The sequence below is a fragment of the Schistocerca gregaria genome, chromosome 8 (assembly GCF_023897955.1).
Source record: "Schistocerca gregaria isolate iqSchGreg1 chromosome 8, iqSchGreg1.2, whole genome shotgun sequence".
NCBI lineage: Eukaryota > Metazoa > Arthropoda > Insecta > Orthoptera > Acrididae > Schistocerca > Schistocerca gregaria.
In genome coordinates this window covers 352,770,433-352,797,363 of record NC_064927.1, presented here as the reverse complement: position 1 = coordinate 352,797,363, position 26,931 = coordinate 352,770,433, and the positions used below count along the sequence as shown (strand labels likewise).

The window sequence follows — 26,931 nt, the reverse complement described above, 5'->3', positions numbered from 1 at the left end:
CTAACCTTTAAGAAAATTGCACAACCCAGCAAGAAGCATGAACCAGCAACTAAGAGCTTCAGATATCAGGGACAAATGTGATTTCTTGTTTGTGTAGGTTGAAAGGTCATTGTCATGTCAATCGCACTTAATGAAGATCTGTTAGGAGAACTGTAAAAACGAAAGCCACTGCCAGGACGCCTTACTTCCATAAGAAAAATAATATTTCCAAAGTAAATAACCGTGAATTTGCATCTAACTACTGACGGAAGTCACGGGAAACCCAAATCTGGCTGGCGGGAGAGACATTTTAATGAGTCGTCTCCCAAATAGCAGACCAGTGTCTTCTCACGGGGCTAACTCACTTGACAAAGTATGCAATATTCATACAGCTGCAAAATCTAACGTGGCATGAATAATCTGCCTATGGCAAATAATTTATCATACCATCACATTTCCAATTGCATTAGGCATGCTTTTACCATAGAGATGGGCTTGTGGAAAAAATGAGTCGCATGCAGCATAGGGCCTGCCTGGACGATGCAGTGTGGCCACTGCACAGGGTCAACTATATTTCGTTCGGCCACTATGAAAGACTGCACAGCTTCGCCCAGCTAATAGTAGGTGGGTTTTAAAATAAATATGTCAAACACATGATCCTTCCACGAAAGTAAAATTATTTATCGAGTAAATGAAGATGTTAGGTGGTTATACTTCGATCTTTGTATCACTAGTAACATGGCCTTAGCTAAGGCTACATTTGAAATACCAACTTCCTTTATGTATTTTGACCGTTATCTTAGATGTGTCCGTATGTTTCTGACATCATTTTCACATATATATTAGGCACAGAAATATTGTATGTATTTAGGTATTTTAGTGGACATTTTATATGTGAAAATATCCGTGTTATACATAAACATTATGTGTCTGTGTGTTTGATATCTTTATCTCTAAAATGCTGTTTGCCCAGGTTTGTTTCATTTATTGTCAGGATCGATTGTTAATTGTCTGCCCAGTACGTAGCTGAATGGACATTTTAAATGTGAATATAACACTGAGATATATAAACATTGTTAGCATGTATACTTTGTTATCTTCCTCTTCTCTGAAACAGTGCTAGCTCAGATTTCTTTCATTTAGGCCCGGGATAGAATGTCAATTGTCTGCTTAGTATCTTATTTTAGTGGAGCACATGTGCTCTGTACAGTTGTAGAAGTAAGAAGACGTTAGTTACACCCTTTGTTTTTTTCGACATGGAAATAACACAGACGTATGTGCATATGTGGACTGACTTAGGTGTACATGAGCGCTGAAATTTTACAAACATAAATTGATAGAAGCCTTTTGTGAAATGATTCAGATGTGAAAACGCTCTATCAGAAATTTTTGGAACAGGACGCTAAAAATTCAGATGCTCTTGAAATTGGCAGTTACATTGTGTGTGATTGTGTGTTTCTTTTAATGATTTGTATAACTCTGTGCAGTAGTCGGCTGTTTTGAGTTAATAAGAGGTGAAACATTAGGCTGTGGTTGGATGTGATATGATGGGCGAGGAGGGGAAGTTCACGGGGTGACGAATACGACGACATCTATATGCCCCTGCCACTATATAGCCCTCAGAAGGCAGTGGACTGTCATACTGCAATAGAGTGCCTATAGTTACAATACTCATATACACCTTTTTTATATCTTCAGCACTTTTTTAGTTTCTCAAATAGCTTAATACCAAAATTATTTTTTACTTATTTTTTCCGTATTAAAAATCTTCCTCCTCTCTCCATATAATTACCTGATTTCATTACATTATTGTTCATTTACCTAGCTTCAGTTTTCTCTTACAATTAGATATCAAAGGGATTTTCCCAATTGTCATCTTCTGCCAGTTGTTCACTGCATCTGTAAATAAGACATGTTAGTTGTTATTAAAATCAGATGATATTTCGTATATGCCATAGCATATAATGTTCACAGTTTTGCCACAGTTCGTTCTCCTAATGATATCAATAATTTCGAGAGGCTGCCTTCTGCTAAACGGCTTTTGTCGACCTGTGTTTTCCACAATGGTGTGTTCAAGTCTTCCCTTTATGTAGTCCTTATATATGGCCTATCCTGCCTTCTCTTCTTTGCTTAATATTGGCTTGGCATTCGGCCTCTTAACGCTCATACAGGTGCTTCCCTTTTCCCAAAAGTTTCATTAATTTATCTGTTATCTGAAGTTATATGACCTATAGACATGCAAGGTTCTATGGCTTATGTTAAGTAGGTGTGTTATTCGGTCCCCTGGAACTGGTATCTGTTGGGGTTAATATACTTGTGATGCTCAAGGCTGGAGGACAACCGCAGTGCCCCCAGTGTCCTGTGGCCCGTTTAGCCCCTGCGACAGTTGCTGGTGAGCCCAGTGGGGTAGAGATGCTTGACAGGAAATGGAGAAACTAAAAAGCTGTAAGTCTGGATAGCATACGGTCGCTTAGAAGAATGCCAAATACGCCTGACTTGGCAGTTTTCAGACAAGCTGAAAGACGCCTTCTTACAACCCTTTGAAATTCTAAGATAATTCACAGTCAAATGATACAGCAAATCAGAATATATCTGCGGCCTCAGTAAAATGAGGCACATCCGCCAATAGAACAAAAGTTTTAGTATCAGTAAAACAACGTAAGTTGAAATTTTCACAATGACTCTCTGAATTGACAACTGTCAAACGTTTCATAAGATTTCAATTTACGATATCTGAGATGATGGGATTGCGCTATTGCTATCATCCCTGACTGCTATGTGTCTTTATCTATTTTATTTCTTGTTTTTGTTTGTTTTCGTTATGAAACGTTTGTCGGAACATTGTATTTTGCACAATAACTCTGAGAATGAAAGCAGCATTAGAAACTTATGTTTTGTCGTAATTGTGTACTTACTTTGTTAACATGCTACAATTATTGTCAGATATTGCAATTGCTAATGCAAAATCATGGTAATTTAAGAAGTGCTCAGTTGCATTTGTTAGTTGACACCACCTTCGAGAACAGAGAGAAATGATGCTCCGGCCAAGCAGGCCTAAATATTTATTTATACAATATTTAAGAAGAAACTGTTGTCATTTAACATGAGCTAATTTCCGAAAAAATACTGGCTTATTTATGTATGAACCAACATTTACTTGTATTATTTGTATATAGTCTAAATGTGACAAAATGTTTCATATTTCGTTACTTAAATAGTGCTGAAGTACATTAGTTTAGCTCAGGAAGTAGTGAAGTTGAGTCACATTATGTCTGTAGATCTCAACGACGATGTATTTTGGTGAGCCTTTAGCCGGTGGAAAAGCAGGGAATGGCAGAACACCACAGGAGCCACTTGGGGACAGATATTTTTCGCTCAAGGGAGCGATGTTAGGCATTTTTCATTGAGATATTGAGGAAGGTACTTTTACATTCGTTCTTGAAGAAGGGAGACATGCTGGTGTTACAGTCTGTTTCTCGGTCGAGTTGGCCATAGATTCTGGGTAGTAAATGGCAGCTTAGATACTTTAAATTTTTAGGACACTTTACGTTAAGTTCTGGAAAAAGGCGCATCTGCAAGTGGCAACGACGTGATTCGGTCAAGTGGGGACTTGGTTCTGGGCCGTGAACGACGACTACGGCAGCCCAACTTTTCCCGACAGCATTACAGAATTGAGAATAGAGTATGAGCTCCCTATCTCGCTTCGTTATCTCGCGTTTGTTAATTTGGAACTCTGAACTCCTTTGAGCTGGTGAATATTTAGTGTGGTGTGATTCTGAAATGGAGTTAGTTTTCGCGCTTCTTGGATGACTGTTTAGCTTGGGGACTCTGCTATCAGTCTCGTAACGCTCTCAATGCAACTTTACTGCATTTGAGGAGGTTATTTTCTGTCTGTACTTTAACTGCGTATCGTAGAACTCGTTTTCGTTTCGATGAGATAAACATTATTCAATACACTTTTCTGTTGTCTACATCAATTACAGACGTAAGAACATAACCATTTTTATTAAACTATTCATTGATCTTTTGTTTAATATTTCTCTTTATTTTTTTATTTCGCAATTCTAATCAACTATCAGGCTATTTGACTGCAGTATCACAGATACAGATTCGCTCTTGGGCATGATAGCAGACGTGCGCTGCTTGACCTTGTAACTACGTCGAGCTATTCCTATTAAACAGAGACTTTCATAGGCGTTTTACCTAAGATGCGAGCAACCAAGTAAAGACGCGATTGGTTTTCTCATATGGACAGCTAGTCTAGAGCTAATTGTCAACTGAAAAACCGATAGGTAACGTCACACTTACCTTTTTGTCTTTAGTTAATCCCGCTTTTCCACTTTGTGCTATCCAACTTTTTTTTAAGATTGTCTATATATTTTTGCTTCACCTGATGCGTTTTGTACAATCTTCTTCAGCCGCTCCAGTTTGAAATCTCATGCGTCATCCAATAATACCTTATTCTTTTTGGTTAGTTTATCCTCTTCTGCTTTAAGAGTTTCATCTCTTACACGTAAAAATTAACAATTCATCGTATTTCTTTTCCCTGTGGCACTTTGTTGCTTCAGAAAACCTCTGGATGTTTGAGAATATTGAAATTCTAACACATCAATACTCCACGTTTTAGCAATTTCTTCGTCTGTTATCGACATTTTACGCTAGAATAAAATATAGTCAGACTACATGTCAGCACCTGGAAACGTTTTACCTTCTTTTAAATTATTGTACTACCATTATCCGAGACATTACGGTGTCTCCCTATCCTTCTTACGTATACAGTTTCCATTCTTGGTGCTTAAAGTACTTGTTTGGCATAGTTAAATTGTTCTCTGTTCAAAACTGACAGATTACGTGACAGAGTTGCGGGTCCTAAGGGACTTCTACTGGATTTTATCCTTGTTTTCATCCGTGATGCGGTACCAACGTGTTGAGACCACATTCACTAAAGTTATTAATTCCGATAAGTCAGTCATCCGAATTACTGTCGTAGTAACTACCAGAAAGGTGGATGACCCTTTTCAGAAAACATTATATTAGGGCGACCTCTCCACAAATAAGCTTGGTACCTGATTACACCTATGATTCACCACTCCAAACGCGACAAGCTCCGTGGCTTATGGACCGTACAGGGGTGCACAGAACATAAACCTTGAATGTACGCCTCACGTATATACGGTGTATCACTGAACTAAAGTCCTTACCTCCTGGAACACAGCTGTCCCCTTCCCTCAGACCGTCCTCATCTGCTGTGGTATCTGCCAACGCCGTGACCCACGATTGGTTCGCATTGCAGAGCCGACCTACGGAAAACAGAACAGTCGAATTAACATACACTTAAGAGTGTCGAATTACCAGGATCGTTCATAGTGTTTGCAACGTTACACGTTCAAGAAACATAACACATTTCTTGATTTGTGCAAATTTGCTACTTTTCTTTCAAATTCGGATATATTTCTGACCATAAACTACCAGTTTCACATTATTATTGTAAAGAGTAGATATAGCTGTCCAAAAAAGTTCCTTGTCGTAATAATTGCTTCGTCACTAAAAGTACGTTTTGCCGAGCGAGGTGGCGCAGAGATGAGCACAGTGGATACACATTCCGTAGGACGACGCTTCAGAAACCCGTTCTGCCATCTAGATTTATGTTTTCCTGGATCGTTCTAGGTAAATAGTGGGTTAGTTTCTTTTAAAAGGTCACAGCCGAATTCCTTCCCCATCCTTTCGTCATCCGAGCTTGTGCTCCGTCTCTAAGGACACGCTGTTGATTAGACGTTAAACTCTATATCTCATCTTCCTTATAGATATACATTTTCCACTCAGCCGATCAGTGTGAGTTATAGCAATGTCTGCACGTTATTTGATATTTAGTCATCGAACCGATTATGAACACAGTGCTTTTAAAATGTGAGCGAAATGAAAATCAGAGAATTAAATTTACCAGAGGGCATCCACCGTGAAATTTCGTAGCAAGGTGATAGCAAGTTGAAGAAATTAAAACATGAAAGAGGGACAAGATAAACTCTGCTAGTGGTTGAGGACTTAAAGAAAGTAGCAAACAAAGTAACACTCTAACAAAGACCTGTTCCTTGACCATTGTTTAGCGAGAGAAGCATGAATCAGATAGCACTCTGTTTCGAAGGTGTCTTTACGATGAGCAGTGGCGGAAGGTTTTGTGATATTGGCCTCAACGAGTTCTATAACTGAACACGTGGATAAAATAAATCTCCTTGGTAAGCAGAGCTAATGTTTTTCCATGCAGGTAACGTTATGTCTAGTGCCTTTGCTACTCACTTGTGCTTTTCGCAGTGATAGTGTACAAAGACGCTGTTTTTCCATATCTGAATAGATAGAGTGAGCTGACATGTAACAAAACTTCTCCATTTTCTTCGATCGCTAATACTGGTGGAAGATGCTAGTGACGAACCATTTATTTCATAAGCTACTACGTGAAGATAGAATCATGGTTAACGAAACTTTGTCTGTATAGCTTTCTCATGCTTATAATGCATGTATTCAGGAATTCGTTACTTCACTCTACACCTTAACTGCATATGATCTAGAGATAACGTCTTGTTGGAATTGTTTTATGCATCAATGTAGTTTTCTGTTTCCATGCTTGTATTCAAATGATTGTTAATATTAACATTGCTTATCAGAGACATATACTTACTTTCAAATATTGACTTTCAACTGCCCATGCTTTCTTCGTTATAATGTACGAAGTAAACTGAATTAGGGGTCTGATTTACGTTACGAATGTTCTTCTAATTATTAATAGCATACTTACCATGAACTCCCCGACGCACATTGCACAGTCCCGTGATTAGTTTCTTAAACAATTACGCACGCATTACGCTCAGCGTGATTATTTAATAAGTACTGCATAGCAGCACATTGAAAAGCGCAGCGTGATCGTTTCATAAAAAACGTGCCAGAACCGCCATTATCGTGTGTCTGATCTTTCGTTCCCTTCTACTGCACCCATGTCACACACAGACAGCGCCATATTTTCACCTGGTGGAAGAAAGTAAAACTATTATTTTTTCAGCATACTCCACAGGCGCAATTATTAATGTACGGACCCACAGTGTGTCAGCGTACTGTGATGTATGCAGCCCAAACTGCGGCATTCGGAACACTGTCACTTTCAAGTACTTTATTCAGACTGTCCAGTAACACTCCCTTGGCGTGCCTATAACTAAATTCATTCAGGAGAGAGGAGAGATTATTACTGGCTTTACATCTAATTTAATGTTGGTTATACCTTTTCCGCTTCCTGTAGATGTGACGTAACTGCCGGGGATCACACACTGCCTTGCCTTACCTAGTAGTAATATCGCTTACGATGGCAAAATATGTTGTTCAACGCTGCAAAGACCAACTTAAACTTTTTATCATAGTTGGGAAAGACTTACCTTTTTTGATTAGCAGTCCTCACGTACTGTTTGAACTTGATGCACCCTCAGAGATAAAATACAGAAGCACTATCATTCCGGGTGGTAACATTAGCATATGTACTACTAAAGCCGTTTTACAGTGAGACAAAGTGCATGTCAAAATAATGGATTCCATAAGCTATCATCACTGCTGCATGTGCTGGACTACATAAATTGGATTGTGTCCACTAGAGTTTAGTTATGATGGGCATATTATTACTTGTTCAAGTACTGGAAAATCTATATGCCAAATAGCGAGCATAAATAGTAACATTTAAAAAACGTCTTTTCACCTATATAGGCTGCTTACTGAGGAAAAAGAAAGAGTTAGACTTAGCAGCCGATCTAGGTAAATATGACATTATTTATGTATTTACTATTTGTGGGATACCTTATCTATAAAACGTAGTGAAATATTTTCATTACAAATCGTATTGTCTTCAAGTATTAAAAATTCTGACATTCAATGTCTTTTTTGTTTTTCACCTGCAGCAACACAAAGTCCATCACCGCCTCGTCAAGGAAACGTTTTGCAGATATATAATATTTACAACTTCAATTATCTGTAAAACTGCGGCTATTTAAGAACGTATTCATTCGATACTTTATTATTATTACTAAAGGTCGTCGGATGTTTCAATATCTATACATGAAATGCCTGGAAATATCTGTTCCAAGTACTCAAACTGGGATCGGCTGTTACAATTTTATGCTCCAATATTTTACTGAGTTTTTTACTCCTAGATGCTTCGGAAAATAATCCATCAATTTGCCAATTCTTCTGGTAAAGATTTATTTTCGGACCTGAGTCCTTGTCTGTTCTATTGAATACCGTTTTTATTTCACATGTCGTAATCCATTTGGGAAGTGGATTTAGAATTTATTTCCAGTTTACAACACCCAAGCGAGAGAGAGAGAGAGAGAGAGAGAGAGAGAGAGAGAGAGTAAAATGATAGATGAAAGGTCGGCAAACTTTCAAGGAGCATTTTACGACATATATGAAACTAATCGTGCATATTGTCTGCCAGTCTAAAGGTCTCCCCACCGCCTGCTGCAGAGGCAGAGACTCAGTTACACTACATGAGTAATCAACAAATTAGCAATGCATACCTCGTCTACCTCTTAAATGGTTAGTATTCACGATGCTTCTTAATTGTCTGTGCATCCAACATCTCGACTGGCTCTTCACCTCCGACTTTAACCTCGGATGTTGATTACTCTCAGTGCATGACGCCTTCAAGGTTTGACACAGGCGGGCATCGCCTTAGATGAAGGTCTGAGCACTTTCGCATGCGGAGAAAATGTAATCAAGCAAGTACTGTGACTAAGAGCAAACAAATTAGGATCATTATCTGGAGCGAGTTGGGGGAAATGAGATCCTATCCGGCAGCAGCTCTGTTGCATACTGAAGACGTCCACAATTAGTTCCGCTCCCTCTGAGCACCCAAAGACTATCAGGCACTTACCATTACAAACGAAATGTAAGAAGCGATGTGCAGAAAATTTATGTCTCGGAGTAAATAAAAATAGGCCAAGTGCAAGTACACTCGTGCCCTGAGGGTTTTGTGACTACACATTTTATCCATCTCGGGAATCGAAAATATGACGACTTTAACCTGTTATCGCATTCTGGCAGAATTCTGGTCCCGGAAATTCCAATACCTTCGAGAATGTTTTAAAAGAAACTTTTTGTCTAATTTCACATTTGCTATTGTACTTCCTGAGAGAACAGGTCTTAATAGACGCACAGGTAGCATAACAAATAAAGAATGCATATTTTTTCGTGTCATATAATTATATATTAACTATATTCGGATTCCCTCATTTATTTATAATGTCAAATCTTGCTTGTTGTCAAATTTCACGATTCTAGATCAACGGCAAATACCACATACGTTCTGCTGAGTGAGACTGCGAGTGTCAAAACACATGACAAAAATAACCATATCTTCTGATTTCATTCACCTAGAAGCTTAAAATTTTTGCACCGCCAAGGGACCCTAGACGTTAGCAGGTAACACAAATTTGAACTACGTACAACTACCTGTTCCTGAGACAAAGCGGTCTTAGCAGACGAACAGACAGACCGACGTATAACAAATTAACAATTCCCGGATTTTTCCCTTTGCTTGTACTTTGAAACCTTGCTCCTTGTCAAATTTCGTGGTTCTAGGTGAACGGGAAGTATCTTATAGGTTTTGATGAGTGTGTTTGCGAATATCAAAATATGTGACATAAATGGTAGCATCTTTTGATTGCACTTAGACACTCACGTTTTAGACAGTTCCAAGGGACGGTAGACCTTAGTGTGTGGCACACATTTCAGCTTGATGCGTCTACCCGTGTCTGAGCAGCAGGTTTCTCAACACTGCCACAGACAGACAAACGGTCAGGCGGACAACAAGGTGATTCAGTAAGACTTCCATTTTTACCCACTGAGGAGCAGAACCCTGAAAAGGTCGTTGGAGGGTAGGTAGAATGTAAGTCAGTCGCGGAAATAAATTCCTTCCCCGGGTCAGTGATTATTTTGAATAATTCGTGAACAAAACCGTTTAGATCGCTTCGTAAATACCAATATCTTTATTGACAACATTGTTGCAGCTACTGTCATCATCAGGTCAAAAATTAAAAAAAAACTGTGCAAATCAATAACACACATGGTCAAGGGGGGGCATCAACTTCCCTTTCAACAACAAAAGTGACAGATGATCAGAATTACCACTATGTCAGTTCTGCTTTCTGAGGAGCATAGAACACGTACGTAAACTGTAAGGGAAGCAACGTCTTATCAAATTGTGTGGCTATGGACTATCGTGTCAGTTGTGAAACTTGGTTCCCGAATTCCTGTTAAGAAGGTCACAGTACGTGCTGTTGATGGGAATCACCTAGTGAAAGATAAGTAATATTTCAAGCTTCGCAAGGAAGTGATATACGCCCTCTGTAGTTCTTAATGTATATAAAAAGTTTAGGAAACAAAGTGAGCAGCGTTATTAAGTTTTCTTACAGAAGGTGCTGTCGTTTACCTCTAGTAGAGTTATAAGAATATTTAGACAAGCTACGTTTGCAATGCGAAAACTGATACTTGGCACTAAACAATAAAATTTGAGAGGTCCTACATATGAGTACTAACAAAAGTTTTAAATTTCCGTTCAACGAAAAACAAAACAAAGATTGAAAGGTTGACTGTTCAGCAGCACAAGACTAAGATTACTTACCCATGACGAAGTACACTATCCAGCCCATACAGACGTGACATTGCATAATACTCGAAAGATTATTCGGGTCTCCTTGTGTCGAGGAGGGGGACAATGATGGAATAGTAGGATATGATGTTACTTGAGAGTGCTGAAAGGGAGTTCGGACAGTGGAGCCAACTGCAGAGAGGAACTGCAGAATCCTCTAAGAAAGAGCGACATTGGCCTTCACATGTAATAATATCGCTAATAAACCCTTTTCTCGGACTGAGTGCGTTTAAATTCAATACAGAACGGATATGGATTAGCCAGGATTAACGACGATGCTATTAGCCCTAAAAAAGTTCTATGGAACATGTCTGAACAAAACCCTACGACAAGATGGCAAATTTTCTTGATTGATTACCGGTCTTGGCTCATTGACGAGCCATCTTCAGATCCAGACTACAGAAAATTGCATATAAAAACTGAACAAAAACATTCACGTTAGGTATTTTGAATTTCCATTATGCAATACATACCAGTCTAAAATGTTCAGTTATTACACATTGTAGTATTCTTAGAGCTAAAGTACTCTACTTAAATTTTTAAAAAATCATATAAGCGTAAAGGGAAAAATACTAAGGAGTGACACAATAAAAACTTTCCAAATTATATGATGGAGAATATGAAACACCTCACCTAAAATGAAAATTCACTGTTGGTTATGTGAATTGACAACATTAATCACTAATCAGATATTGTTACAGTGACCATATTGTCACATAATCGTACAAACGATCAACAGCACTGCAATTGCATCGCTCATGAGAGAGTGCAAACAAGGTATCACTTCTAATATTCCTAAGAGGAACAAGGAAGCGCCTGAGTGACAGCTGTCAGCCAACTGGCTGAGATGTAGCGTCATGGTTACACGAAAACAATGACCGTCAGAAGGCGCTGTCATTAGATTAATTTAGTACAGACGTGTCTCCAATAAGACAACGGATGTTAATATGTTCAATAAATTTACATTATATCAATTCGAGAAATTATATTCATGTCAATCCGCTTGCAGCAAATAAACACTGAGCATTATCTGTTCGTCATATAGTAAAAATTCGAAACAGGAAGTACTGAAAGTCAGATAATTATTTCCAAAGGCACGATTGGAGCAGTGCGTTATTTCAAAATATAGAAAATCGCAACAATGTGAAAGATAAAAAATAAATTCTTAATATAGTATATTAGTACGGAATGTCCGCCCCCGGTAGCTGAGTGGTCAGCGTGACAGACTGTCAATCCTAAGGGCCCGGGTTCGACTCCCGGTTGGGTCGGAGATTTTCTCCGCTCAGGGACTGAGTGTTGTGTTCTCCTAATCATCATCATTTCATCCCCATCGACGCTCAAGTCGCCGAAGTGGCGTCAAATTGAAAGACTTGCACCAGGCGAGGGTCTACCCGACGGGAGGTCCTCGTCACACGCCATTATTATTATTATTATTATTAGTACGAAATAACATCGTAATCCGAGGTCGAAGTGCCACATGCAATGAGTTACGATGAATGGCTATGGTAATCAACCAGTATACATGTAACTGACCAGCAGTAGCACAATTACGCCATGAAGTGTTACCGAAAATAGAATATAATATCGAAAGGCAAGAAATTTAGCAAAGGGCCCTTTACCTTGCTATTTGTTATAGAATATAGCATCAACTGCTGACACACACAATATGTGTCAAAATACAAAAAACCATTGACAAATGAAGAATATTCCAGTTTATTTTGTAATATGTTTGTGATGTCGATCACATTCTAAGAGACCAAAATTCGGAAGCTGTTAAATAATGCACATCTAGTTGTAATTCCAGGTGTTTCATATCTCGCATACAGTATCAGGTGCTTCAAGAATTTACGCTTTGTATGAAAGTAGTGAAAAGCTAAAAGTTGCATAATGTTGTAACTTGAGGACTGTGTGCCAAGTACAAACAGCACTTCATATGTCCATTAATAAAATACTAAATTTTGAGTAGTTATGTAAATGGTACTGGAAATATTAGATGTCAATTACAATCATAAGTAGCCTTACTTTACTGACAGAAAAATCTTACCAAATAGTGGTAAGGTAAAGGATAACGCGTAACTTGTAACAATTGTAAGTTAAGGACAGATCAGGGAGACAAGAAACAAAGGGTGGGTAATTATCCAAATGTAACTTGTGGTCTATGTGTTACATGCATAAACCTCTAATAATAATTCATGGTCTAGGTACTTTAAACAATGGACGCCCTATGTAAAGATTTAGAATAAAAATAATTCCATGCTAATATACATTTACTATTGTACTACATGAAGTTAGGTGCCTACACCTGCAATTTATTGAAGAATAAAGATAAAGCTTTATATTATTACGGTAATTAGGAACAATAATGCTTTTAGAAATGGGGATATCAAATTGTGTCAATATACGATAATACAAGGGGATATATAGTAAGTAGTCCTTACATATAAATGATACGTAGCATTAAACATAGCTACATTTGAAATCGAAGAACATATTGCTTTCAACATTTGGATGATAGCGCCATCTGGCAATCAATGGGTTCATGTTGTCATGAGGCTACAACTCAGCCAGTTGACTGACAGGTATCAAACCAACACTTCCTTGTTTCTGTTACGAATACCAGAAGTGTTATCTTGTTTACATCCAATTATACATGCTGCAACTATCATTGATGTCGACTGTTTGTACACATGTGCGGAAATTAGGGCGCTGTAACAATATTTGTTTTGTGATTGACGTTGTCAATTAACAAAATCAAATAAGGTTTTTTATTTTAAAGTAAGATATTTCGTATCACTCAGCAGACATTTTTGCGTAATTTTATTGCGTGACAAGTTAATATATTTCGCGTTATTCGTATATTTTTTGAGCTAGGTTGACTTGCCGTTAATAATATGACGATGTGTAATGGTTAGCAGTTCATCACTCACTGAACCAAATTTTAGATCTGCATGTATTGCACAACATATAATCAAATATTGAACGCATATGTTTTGTTTTTCACGTTTTACATGCAATTTTCTGTATTTTAGATCTGATGATTGTTAGTGAATGGTAATCGATAAAAAAAAAATTGCTGCGTTGACGTAGCATTTTTATCCACACATATTTGAAATCAACCTCACAGTGACAATGTCAAAGATTAACAGTGCTATAGGTAAAATTTAGCGTCCACATCTTAACACTGGGTTACAAAACAAATGTGAAAGCGTTAAACAGAGTGCCATGAGAACTTCCAACATAGATAGTTGGCTGAGTACAACTATTACAATGCTAAGTAAGAAAAAACATTATACAAATTGCGGTATCATTGTGTCTTTGGCTGGATGGTGTTGGTTATTTGTTGTGCACACGGTATGGCTAATAATTCAATGATAAAGTTTTTGTCTCATTTCATTTCATGTGGTCTCGATTTCTGACATACGTTCTTGTATTGATTGTAAAGGGTCTCAGACACAGCCATACAAGTACTTTCTCTTCCCTTTAACGCCAATATACGCATTAATATGACAATATCTATTATTTCTTGAAAATACTACAAAAAATTTCAGCACTGGTATTTGGATGCGTAACTGTTTTTGATCTTGGATAAACAGTTATTAACTCAGCGATGTTATGTTGCAAGTTCTTTATCAGGTGAGATCACTGTAAGTGGAACTGGTTGTGAATGTCTGTGACTTTCGTAATTAGATTATATTTTGTCATCTTATGTCTTGATAGTCTGGAAAATGCAGACAAGAGTCTGCTTCATTACCACATAGACGTGGAAATGCCCTCCTACATATCCTTCCTTCTTATTCTTCACAAAACGTTCCTGATCAGCAAAGGATCGACACCCATTCTCATAAATGGAAAAGCCTTTGAGTGCCACACCATCAGTGAAGCACTTTTTATAGATCCGTTACGATAGCAGAAACACCGCTTTGGATATGTCCCCCATGGAATTTAAGAGAAATTAACCATATTTCTAGTTTTAATGGACGTCCCCAAAACCAACAATAATTTCTTCCCTTAATTTTTAACGCACCCTTAACACATTGGAACTAAGTATCTTCCTTTCCTTAACGAGCTTTCTCATTTCCCAAAGTCAATACCTGCGGCAGTCTGAACTTGTATCTATAAGAACTCGCTAGGGCATTGTACCTCGCTTTAGTACCCACACTCATGATTATGTCTGAGACTGAAATCTTCAGTATTACTACAACAACAATAATAATAACAAGTAACTCCATTTTTAAAATTAGTAGCAGCAGCAGCAGCATTGGTACTGCAGTTAACTCCTAGTCAGTACTCTTATCCCAGTTACCCTTAGATAATTGCAAATTTGATTTCACACACATCATTAGCTGCTATTGTCTCCCCTCTTGTAATTATTTACAGTATAATAGCAAGTGGTTAGGAATTATACCGTATGCAAGACACCATTTTTCAGTTTTCACCCATAAACGTTTCACCATTTTTTGTGCTATTTTCAGCGGATTTATGTATTTGATTTCTTTCTGCAGAGTACTTGTTACATGTTAACTCGTAAAGAAACTTTTGTTCAAAATGGTAACCCTATGTAAAATAAGCGCTTAAATCGAAATATTTTACATTTAGCTTGCATTCAGTACAGGGCTGAAACGTGCATCACTGAGTTGAGGCATTGGTTTTTATTCGTCTATGCTATGTCTAAGAGTTCTAGTTTTATAGTAAATCGGGAAATAAAGAGGATTTTTAGTTTTGTTTACACAGCTAACTTCAGGTTACTAGTTATTTATGCTGGTAGTATTATATCTACTACACTGTCTACAGTTAATTATCCGAAAACGGCAAAAAGTTCTTTTTTATTTGTCTGTTTATTACCCATTTCCGACTAAAAATCTGTACGTATCGGATTATTGTACCCGTGGTCTAGGATTCAGGCGAGAGACAATTATTTATGGTCCCGTAACCACCCTGAGTACTGAGCTAGCTTGCTGATTGCTGATCCGAGTCGGGCGAAATTAAATTACATTACACTGATCGAAGTATTATTAGACTAATTTCTCTTTTGTTTTGACGTCACTTTATTAAAAGCTATCAAAGCAGACATAGTGCATTTAAAGTTCTGTTAAATTATTTATTACATTACAGTATCTCTGGGGTTTCAGGAAACAACTAGACAAGAAATAAACAACGTAGAAAAAACAGACATGAATCGGCGGATAGAGGATCTCTGCAAATTGTTAACTCGCATCACAGTTGTTCATTATGGCTGCCATAATGCCAATACCTGAAGTTCATTCAAATAGAAAATGAGTTACAGACGTGCCCTTTGCCTTAACCAATGTATGTTGCAGTATTATACACTCCTGGAAATGGAAAAAAGAACACATTGACACCGGTGTGTCAGATCCACCATACTTGCTCCGGACACTGCGAGAGGGCTGTAAAAGCAATGTTCACACGCACGGCACAGCGGACACACCAGGAACCGCGGTGTTGGCCGTCGAATGGCGCTAGCTGCGCAGCATTTGTGCACCGCCGCCGTCAGTGTCAGCCAGTTTGCCGTGGCATACGGAGCTCCATCGCAGTCTTTAACACTGGTAGCATGCCGCGACAGCGTGGACGTGAACCGTATGTGCAGTTGACGGACTTTGAGCGAGGGCGTATAGTGGGCATGCGGGAGGCCGGGTGGACGTACCGCCGAATTGCTCAACACGTGGGGCGTGAGGTCTCCACAGTACATCGATGTTGTCGCCAGTGGTCGGCGGAAGGTGCACGTGCCCGTCGACCTGGGACCGGACCGCAGCGACGCAAGGATGCACGCCAATACCGTAGGATCCTACGCAGTGCCGTAGGGGACCTCACCGCCACTTCCCAGCAAATTAGGGACACTGTTGCTCCTGGGGCATCGGCGAGGACCATTCGCAACCGTCTCCATGAAGTTGGGCTACGGTCCCGCACACCGTTAGGCCGTCTTCCGCTCACGCCCCAACATCGTGCAGCCCGCCTCCAGTGGTGTCGCGACAGGTGTGAATGGAGGGACGAATGGAGACGTGTCGTCTTCAGCGATGAGAGTCGCTTCTGCCTTGGTGCCAATGATGGTCGTATGCGTGTTTGGCGCCGTGCAGGTGAGCGCCACAATCAGGACTGCATACGACCGAGGCACACAGGGCCAACACCTGGCATCATGGTGTGGGGAGCGATCTCCTACACTGGCCGTACACCTCTGGTGATCGTCGAGGGGACACTGAATAGTGCACGATACATCCAAACCGTCATCGAACCCATCGTTCTACCATTCCTAGACCGGCAAGGGAACTTGCTGTTCCAACAGGACAATGCACGTCCGCATGTATCCCGTGCCACCCAACGTGCTCTAGAAGGTGTAAGCCAACTACCCTGGCCAGCAAGATCTCCGGATCTGTCCCCCATTGAGCATGTTTGGGACTGGATGAAGCGTCGTCTCACGTGGTCTGCACGTCCAGCACGAACGCTGGTCCAACTGAGGCGCCAGGTGGAAATGGCATGGCAAGCCGTTCCACAGGACTACATCCAGCATCTCTACGATCGTCTCCATGGGAGAATAGCAGCCTGCATTGCTGCGATAGGTGGATATACACTGTACTAGTGCCGACATTGTGCATGCTCTGTTGCCTGTGTCTATGTGCCCGTGGTTCTGTCATTGTGATCATGTGATGGATGTGACCCCAGGAATGTGTCAATAAAGTTTCCCTTTCCTGGGACAATGAATTCACGGTGTCCTTATTTCAATTTCCAGGAGTGTATATCTATATAGTCTCTCTACTCAATGTTCAAATCCTTTAAAAACGTTTGCAACAGATAGCCGAAAAATATGTGTGACTTAAAAAACTTTATTATTTATACCACCAATTTGTTTACGTTCCCCATGCCACAAATTTCGTACAGTGCGCTTCTAGATGTAAAATGCAATAACATCTCTCTAGTGATCACTGTAAACTTTTGCTCTGTAACTGTCAACTAAATCTTTAAATTTTTTGCTAAGTACTGTAACGACGTTTCAAACCTAATTTGCAGTGCCCATCGATTATGCGAGTGGGCAATAGGTATTCAGGGTTCTCATCGTTCTTTTCTGTCATTTTCATTCAGTTTTGAAGGCGTCTGACGATAGATGGCTAGATATACTGTTTTTAAGTAAATAACCACTAGACCTGTGAACATCGTCCATACGGTGAGCAAATAGTAAACTGCGCTGACAATTCAATTCTGCCGAACTGAAAAAGAGTTGTGCCAACAGAAAACTACCACACCATTATGCTAAATGAAATGTCCAGCTCTACCTAGAACCAGGCAAACCCGAGTCTCATGTCACGCAGCCCGCAGAGTCGGCGCGCGAGACATTTGGCTAGGTTACGTATCATGACATGCCTGTCTCCTATAGTTATAGTCTGCCTACTGATACATGTCATTTCATTGTACGTCCTTCGCGTATTTGTCAGCTGAAACCCTGGACATAATGTGATCAAAAGTATCCGAACACCCCCAAAACATACGTTTTCCTCATTAGGTGCATTGTGCTGCCACCTACTGCCAGTTGAATCCATATCAGCAACCTCAGTAGTCATTAGACATTGTGAGAGAGCAGAATGTGGCACTCCGCGAAACTCACAGACTTCGAACGTCGTCAGATGATTGTGTGTCACTTTGGTCATAGGTCTGTGCGCGAGATTTCCATACTCCTAAACATCCCTATGTCCACTGTTTCTGATGTGAAGTGGAAACGTGAAGTGACACGTACAGCACAAAAGCGTATAGGCCAACCTCGTCTGTTGACTGACAGAGACCGCCGAAAGTGGAAGAGAGTCGCAGTGTGTAATAGGCAGACGTCTAATCACACCATCACACAGGAATTCCCAACTGCAGCAAGATGCACTGCAAGTACTATGACACTTAAGGGGGAGATGAGAGAACGTGGATTTCATGGTCGATCGGCTGCTCATACGCTCCACATCACGCCGGTAAGTACGAAACGAAATCTCGCTTGGTGTAAGGAGCCTAAACATTGGAGGATTGTACAGTGTAAAAATGTTGTGTAGAGTGACGAATCAAGGAACACCTTGTGGCGATCCGATGGCACAGTGTGGGTATGGCGACTGCCCGGTAAAAGTCATCTGCCAGCGTGCATAGTGCCAATATTGAAATTCGGAATCGGTGGTGTTATCGTGTGGTGGTGTTTATCATGAAAGGGGCTTGCACTCCTTGTTGTTCTGCGTGGCAATATCACAGCACAGGCCTACATTGATCTTTTAAGCACCTTCTTGCCTCTTACTGTTGACAATTCGCTGATGGCGATTGCAAATTTCAACACAACTGAGCACCTTTTCATAATGGACGGCCTGTGGTGGAGTACTTACACGAAAATAACATCCTTGTAATGGACTGGCCTGCAGGCAGTTCTGATGTTATTCCTATAGAACACCTACAAATGTTTTGGAACGCTGACTTCCCCAAGAAATCCTCCAGCACCTCATTGATCTTATGCTTGCGAGAGTGAAACCTGTCATCAAGGCTAAGTGTGGGCCAACACCATACTGTATTTCAGCATTACCGATGGAGGGTGCCACGAACTTGTAAGTAATTTTCAGTCAGATATCAGGGTACTTTCGATCACATAGTTTACGTGTGAATAAAGCTCTATATCTGCACCACGTGTCTCGTCTTGATACCTGCTGTTTCCTGCAGCGAAGCAAATACGCGTACTGGAATTTCCTACAACCCGTAGTAACAGAAGCGCCGGTCAGGTTTTTGCCTCTTCCAGCAACAGCAGCAGCTAAAGAAAGTCGCGGGCCAAGGTGAAGAGGGGTCGATGGTAGCAAGATATGGCGACATCGGGAAAGTTTGTTTGCTCGCACTCTGGCCAGTATCCATTTACATGACATTAGCATCGCTAAACAGAGCCTCCCTGTCCGGCAGGAAGCCTTCCGCTTCCTCCGGGAGAGGAGACATGTTTTCCTTTGCTTCCGCCGACTGGCATTAGCATCCGACGCTCCGGTGGCCAGAACGTACCATATCCCCGGTGGTTTCACAGACACCCTGTTTGTATTGTTCCGTGCAGGCAGAATGACCGAGCCTAACTGTTTTTTTTTTTTTTTTACTTTACCGCACACCTGCTGGAACAAGTAATCCTCACCTGTCGGCATACTAAACTGAGCAAAGCTACCACAGCAGTGCTTCCCTGGTGCTCGGTTGCGGGTCGTGAATTCTAAAGTACAATTTTTAGCGCCATTAAACAAAGTGGAAAGCTAGAGGGCGACTCTCAAAATACTGAAAAACTGATCATCCAAATACAGTCCGGTGAAGCGCAAAAGCTGTACCAGAAGCACTGTAAAATTAAGGCTATAATAACACTATTAAGGAGGTCTACTTTTATGTGCCCCCTCTGAAAACAAATCGAATTCTTGATGCAAAGCTAATTCCAAAATGTTGAATACCTTTTCATTAATTAATTTGAAATGAAATTTTGAACCAATCCAGGATCCGAACTCAAATATTTTGCTTTCCCGAAAGCAATCGTCTTAACCTATATGCTTTTTTAAAAATTATTATTGCTTTTTACGTTTATAAGAAATCATTGCCCTTTATCCCTTCTCCTAGTCATATTTTTCCTTTTCCACTGCCTCTCTCCAGAATTTATTACCTATAAAATAAAATCTTATGTTTGTAAACATAAAATTTTGGGACGTAAGACATTTCAGACTGGTTAAAATTTAATGTTTTTTTGTTTGTTTCTGCCTTAAAATTTGGTTCTTGATGGAATTAAAACTGGTGAATGTATATAAAAAACGAATTCTTGTTGCTTTGGAATTAATCCAAATTCAGATCTTGTTGGTATGTGAAAGGAAAGCAGGAGTACAGCATTATGTAGTTTCATTGATTTGATTGTTTCGCTAAATAATTTTCTTGATGATATTAGGTATAAAAATTTGAATCTTCATTCCTCCAACGGTTTTCGCGTTTCTATTACGCGGAGAATGTGAAATAGTGGATCTCCTCAGTTTTTTCCCTCTATTTCTGTTTGTTATAGTTTAAGCGTTACTTCTGCGAAAGGCAGTCCTCACAGTTCTTTTTCTACAGAGCTAAAAGTCCTTCAAATGTAATGAGCAATCGGACCAGTGATCGAGTTATAATTATTTTGTTTAAGCGTTGAAATTGGCCTCCAATCCGGCTGCCTAAATATACAAGGTAGTGTTGTTTGCGTTGTTGCCATCTGCTTCTGCGTCCATTCCAGATTCTCAGTCGTTCCTTGTAAGGAAAAAAGAGCGATACTAGCAAAGACTTTATATTGAATGTTCTGCTTTGACGTCTAAGTAATGCAAAATATCGGATTACAAACGTCTGGTAACAGTTTTGTCATGCGTTTCACAACTTACAGTTCCTAGTGCAGGTTTCCCAATTGGCAGTTTGTTGGTGTTGTCTTCTGCAGTCCTAAAACTGGTTTGATGCCGTTCTTCCTGATAGCCTGTCTTGTGCTCCCACTCTTCATCTCTTCGTAACTTCTGCTACCTGCATCCATTTAACCCTATTCACAATTGTAAAACCTTGGCAATCCTCTAGAATTTTTACCCCTACATTTCGCTCCATTATTCGTATAACATAAAGCAGATTATCGTTTATTTGTGTTATGGACAAATCTGTAACATCATTGCTCATCACCCAATATCTGTTGTCAAGTGAACACGGCGACATACGTCGTGTATTGTAGTTGGGAGTGCACTCTCAAACCACGCTCCCGTTCATCATTCCTGTTTTCAATTTGACGGCACCCATAACTGACCATGTCGTACCCGTCAGCAGTTTATCAAAGAGACGGTACCTCTAAGATGGGAAAAATTCACAAACAATAATTCAGCTAATGCTAACTACAGAATGTTCTCTTGTTGTTCGCGAATAAAAGTTTGCCAAGACATATGCAAAGGCTAAATACCTCACTAGTGAAAACCTCCTTGGCCTTTTCTTTACTTTTACTCTTCTTATTTGGTTTCTTTCAAAGCTGCATGTTTCTGCTACAGGAGTGGACGAACATAAAATTCTTACTGGGCAGTTTGTAGTTTTCTGTTCTTTTGAGATTCATTACTTTCCCCAAATGAAACTGTAGATATTTCATTTAATACGTAAAGAACAAAAATGTGACCAGAATAGCTCTACATTTACTTACTAGAAAGAAATCTATTACCACTACTATAATTAATCCAATTTTTTAACCACTTAAAGAAAGTGATCCACGCTATAAATGTGTCAGTTACACATTACAAGACGCATCCTCCTCGTTGAGTAAGTAATAACGCCAATTTGCTTCCGTGTTTTAAAGTAACTATAGAATTATTGAAGTCTGGGCAAACGAACGACCCTGACAAGAATGTGTGGCTCTGTAGTCGCAGTGGTTGATAGTTCGCCATTGCGCTTCTGTCTTAATAGCAACCCCTAGATGGCTACTATGGCCAACCAATTATCGATTGAACACATGAACTGAAGCGTATATTGCAGTATTAAAAGATAATAAAACAAATTAAAGAAAATAAATAACTGAGTAGAGCCGAGATGCTAAAAATTATGGTTAACACTGTGATTCAGTGAAATTGAATAGTGATTCTTTTAGTTTCAGTGATAGAATAAAAGTATCAATGCGATGAACTTACATCAGATTATCAAACTTAGTTAATGAATTCAGATCATAGCTGAGTGGAGATGATATTAATAGTCGTAGGAAATACTACTTAGCAGATTTCCAAATTAAATCAGGTACCTCCATAGCAAAACGAAAGTCGACGTCTCGATTACATGTTACAGTGAAAGTTCGTCAGCGATGCTACTGCATTGTCTGCTACAGTTTATCGTGAACTAAAATGCGACTCACACCATATTTAAGTTCTCGAGTTGTGAAACCGTACATAAATTTGTAAGCAATCGGCCCACTTGATGTTTTTAACACCATCACCCATAAAAAAACGTTGAAACGATGTGGCAATGCTGGCACCCCAAAAGTACATTCAGCTTCTAGCCGAGCGCTGCCTGGGCTTACCAGTCACTGTCCACACAAACAGCATGACTGCCTGAAATCAATTGAAAGAAAACAAGGCACAGTGCTCCGCGCATATAGCACCTCAGCATGGTAGTCATGTTGATGATTTGTCACATAAGGGGAACTCCAGGTTCCGATAAGCCGGCTCAGTAGCTCAGCATATTTGGTCAGAGGGTTAGCTGCCCGCTGTAGTAAAAAAACTGAGTTAATGGCTCAACAACTAACTTTAGCAAGCGTCATGGAACGTCCGCCCCGAACAAATGCAACGACCAATAACGAACAAAATGAAATAAAAAAGTCAACAGTGTAAGAAAAGGCAGATTGCTACCTACCATAAAGACACGTTAAGTTCCAGACAGGCCCCATTAAAAGACGTCTACATATAGCTTTCGGCCACAACCTTCATCAGTAAGAGAGGCACACATTATTCATACACACAAGCAATCACACCTGACACGTGTGCATGAGATGTCTTTGCTTGTGTGTGTGAATGGTGTGTGTCTCTCTTTTACTGATGAAATCTGTGACCGAAAGCTTTATCGAAGTGTCTTTTAATTGTGCTGTCTGCAACTTGATGTGTCTTCCTTACGTTAAGTAGTAATCTATCTTTTCCTATATCAATGACTTGATACATAAGTATATACTCATATGGATGTGGTGTCTGTTCTTTCGGACATGTCTGAAAGAACAGACACCACATATCCATATAAGTGTATAGTTCTGGAAATACCAGCCATGACACTTCTTCTGTGCGGATGCATACATATTCCCCGAACTCTTACAGGAGTTGGTAAGAAAGTCTTCTACGAGTAATGAGTGTGTTGGGGTGGGACACTACGAATGTGGTATGTGGACGTACAAGGTGAGAATGTTGGTTTCGCGGGAGGCGTGCGCGAGATAGTCCCTGAAGTCACACTACCCTCCCTGCCCTCGGTGGCTCAGATGGATAGAGCGTCTGTCATGTAAGCAGGAGATCTCGAGTTCGAGTCCCGGTCGGGGCACACATTTTCATCTGTCCCCGTTGATATATGTCAACGGCCGTTTGTAGCTGAAGGCATTAATATATAATTCTAATTTCATGATACATAAGTCGTTTAAATGTCTGTAATTGAGTGTACATTGATCTCGTAGTAACTAAACATGTTTAAATTAGCTCCTCACCAAACTGGTAAATTTAGAATCTCAGAAAATATTCCAGAAATCATTTTATAGTGAATACCAATGAAAACCATCGGGCCATCGCGTACAACATACAAAATAATAAATTACATATAAGTGTGTCATATCAAAACGCTGTGCAGTTTACTGCTCTATTATGTGGTCTCTCACTTTTCATGTACCGTGCACAAAATACGGATTACGACCGGTTTAATTGATGTCCTGTTTCAATAATATCACTGAAGTTTCTTACGTACATGAACATTAATATGTTCATGAAATGGGTGAAAGTATTTCCTAATACATGGTGACATCGTCATACATGTGTTGCAGTGGGAACATGAACCTCTGGTAAATTCTATTAATTAATGTTAATCGAAACTGTCGCTACTTTCAATTCAATTAGGTTGCATATAAGCTACGTTTATGATTATGGCAGCATTGATTTCCTGTTTTACACTTCAAGTGTTTGTTCAGTCATTATTTACAGATATTCGAGTTTCAACTACGCACAATTCTGCCTTGAAGTCGTGATGTCAAGACGTAAAATTCGATATGCTCATTTATTACGCAAACCCACTGGATGAAGTTTAATTATTACCCCCACGTAATATATAAGAGTAGTATTTCGTAGCTGCAAAGCGAAATTTTTGATAGTTTGGCATTCCAAGCACCACTTGCTCACCAACGAAACCTTTCTTAGATTTCCTATTCCTTCACCTGTTTCAGCAGTTTCATCTCATAGCTGGGTTACTCTACCACGGCAAACTAAGAGCCAAACAACCTTGTAAACTCACAACACTAAACGAATACTTCACGTCTACTCTTTCCGTCACAGAGAAACACTATTTTTCTGCGTATTTCAAGTTACGTACACATCATGTTCATTTTCTTATCTGCGGTACTTACAAACTTTATGTACAATATCTGGCAACAGAAATTATAGTGCTGTAACATATTAAATAATTTTTATGCAAAACAAATCTTGTAAACTGCTTTATTAAATAAATAGTGACATGTTGTAACAGTCAAATTTCTGTCCTACTACGTTGTGCAATAAAATTATTTGTAATGTTGACAAGGAAATAGATTAATTTGAAAAAACGTGTTATAACCAAAATCACATTAATTAATATGTATTATTGACGACTGTGTTCGACTCGTGAAACTGTAGTATTCTAATCCTCAAAAAACGTTTTAGGTTGTAGACTGCGTTCTGTAATGAGTTTATCACTCTTGCCATGTCTTCATTATGATGGGGAATATGAAGTACATTATACATTGGTATGTAAAAAGTAAAACCACATACAGTGATATATTTTCTAATTTTAGAAACCTCACTCAAATAGATTAGTGTTCAACAAATGCACGTCAGTGCTATTAATCAGGAACTGTTAGAATTTGATATACTCTGGCACGTAAATAGACGGGATGTGGAAAATCAATTCTGTTCTTTTTACTGCTGTATGATGTCATTCCATACACCACGTGGTTTGTGACTGAGGTTGAAAAGCATCTGTTATTGATATGTAGTACCATGGTTTTAATCTACATTATGCTTGTAGTTATTGTCCCTCTTGTTCCCACAGCATTAACCATGTACCTAACATGTTTTACAATACTCGACATGTGGTGAAACGATTTTAAACTCTTAAAGTAAATAGTTAATGGTATCATAATATTATGGTATTATGCAATTAATTGTAAGCTCTTATCATGTACCAATCTGAAGATAATGTAAAAGCTGCAAATTTATTACAGCGTAATGTAATATTAGCAGCATTTGGTAGCATGAGGAAAAACCTAAAGAAGTCCTAACCCGAAAATGTGTTATTTTCAAACTATTGACTGCTGCCGTCGGGTGCATATACTGTAACCTTCTCTCTTTACATGAGTGTATTGGGATACACACTGTTATTATCTAATTATATTGCAAAATACGATACTGATCAGGTGTTTACCTGAAACCAAGCCAGAATAAAACTACAATCGGTTGTGATATTTCTCCCGTTAATTCCAACAGGTAACTTTGATGTGGCATAAATTTGTGTGTGTCATGTTGTATTCATTGCATTTGCGGCTGGTTGTCACAGATAACATTTCAGCTTCTTTGACTGCATCCAAATTGATTCTACCCATTTCATTTCAATGAATGTAATTCAAACGAAAAACGTACCTTCTATGAACCACACATATTAAAAATTCAGTATGTCAATCATCGTGATAGCAGGCCACAGTAAACGTCAGCCTAAACTCTACAGTTTTGTTAACGTTAAGTCGAGCAATTACTGGTAACGCATATAAAGCACAGATCTTATTTGTCATTGGCAGCTTCTTTCTTTCCTCAACAGTTTGAGAATAGATGGATCATTTTGTGAGAGTTAGCATTAAATTAGCTAGACAAACAAGTATATGAAGAGGAAATTTAATTTGTTTGTTACACTGGTGATAAATGCTAAGAGTAATATTAATCTTGGCTCAGGCAATTTTAAAATTCTTTCTGCCTCATTGTAGGAGTGATGCGTCATCAGATTTTAAAATTCTTTCTGCCTCATTGTAGGAGTGATGCGTCATCAGATATCATCAAGAGCACGGGAAGAAAACCCGCTGTTGACCGTGCACAGGAGTTGATAGATGTTAAAGCTGCACACTGCAGTTCACTAATTTAAGGAAAGATGATTAACACATAAACAAACATGTGTTAGAACACGATGTTAATGATGTTAGTGATCCAAACTCAAGTCAATCAATGTGTGTTATTTACTTAATTTATTTCGAAGTAAGTTTGCTGTCACCCACGGCAATTTGGGATATTGCAGATCCAAAAAATTACATGAGGATCGAAGGAACAGTCGCATAGGTGGCTAAAATCTCCATTACTGTTACTAGTACTACAAGCCATGAAAAACAAAGTTATTGTGTGTAAAATGTGGTACCTTGCATGCTTCATTCACTTTCGTTGACAGTCCCACGAAAAACCGAAATATGGAAAAACCATGGCTGCCAGTAGTAGTAACGTGTGTACTTTCGTGCCAGTAAAATGCTTTTCTGAGACGACTTGTACATATCCAACGCATGGACGCAAAATCGA

At 39.3% G+C, this 26,931-nt stretch overlaps 1 protein-coding gene across 1 annotated transcript in view; it reads right to left on the bottom strand.

Moving 5' to 3' along the window:
* The window catches only part of LOC126284307 (RYamide receptor-like), a 1,455,467-nt gene that overhangs the window by 1,260,389 nt on the left and 168,147 nt on the right, over nucleotides 1-26,931 (bottom strand). The window contains exon 2 of the mRNA XM_049983138.1: nucleotides 5,181-5,279. The gene's annotated coding sequence lies outside the window, so the exon portion shown is untranslated. The remainder of the gene's footprint in view (nucleotides 1-5,180; nucleotides 5,280-26,931) is intronic.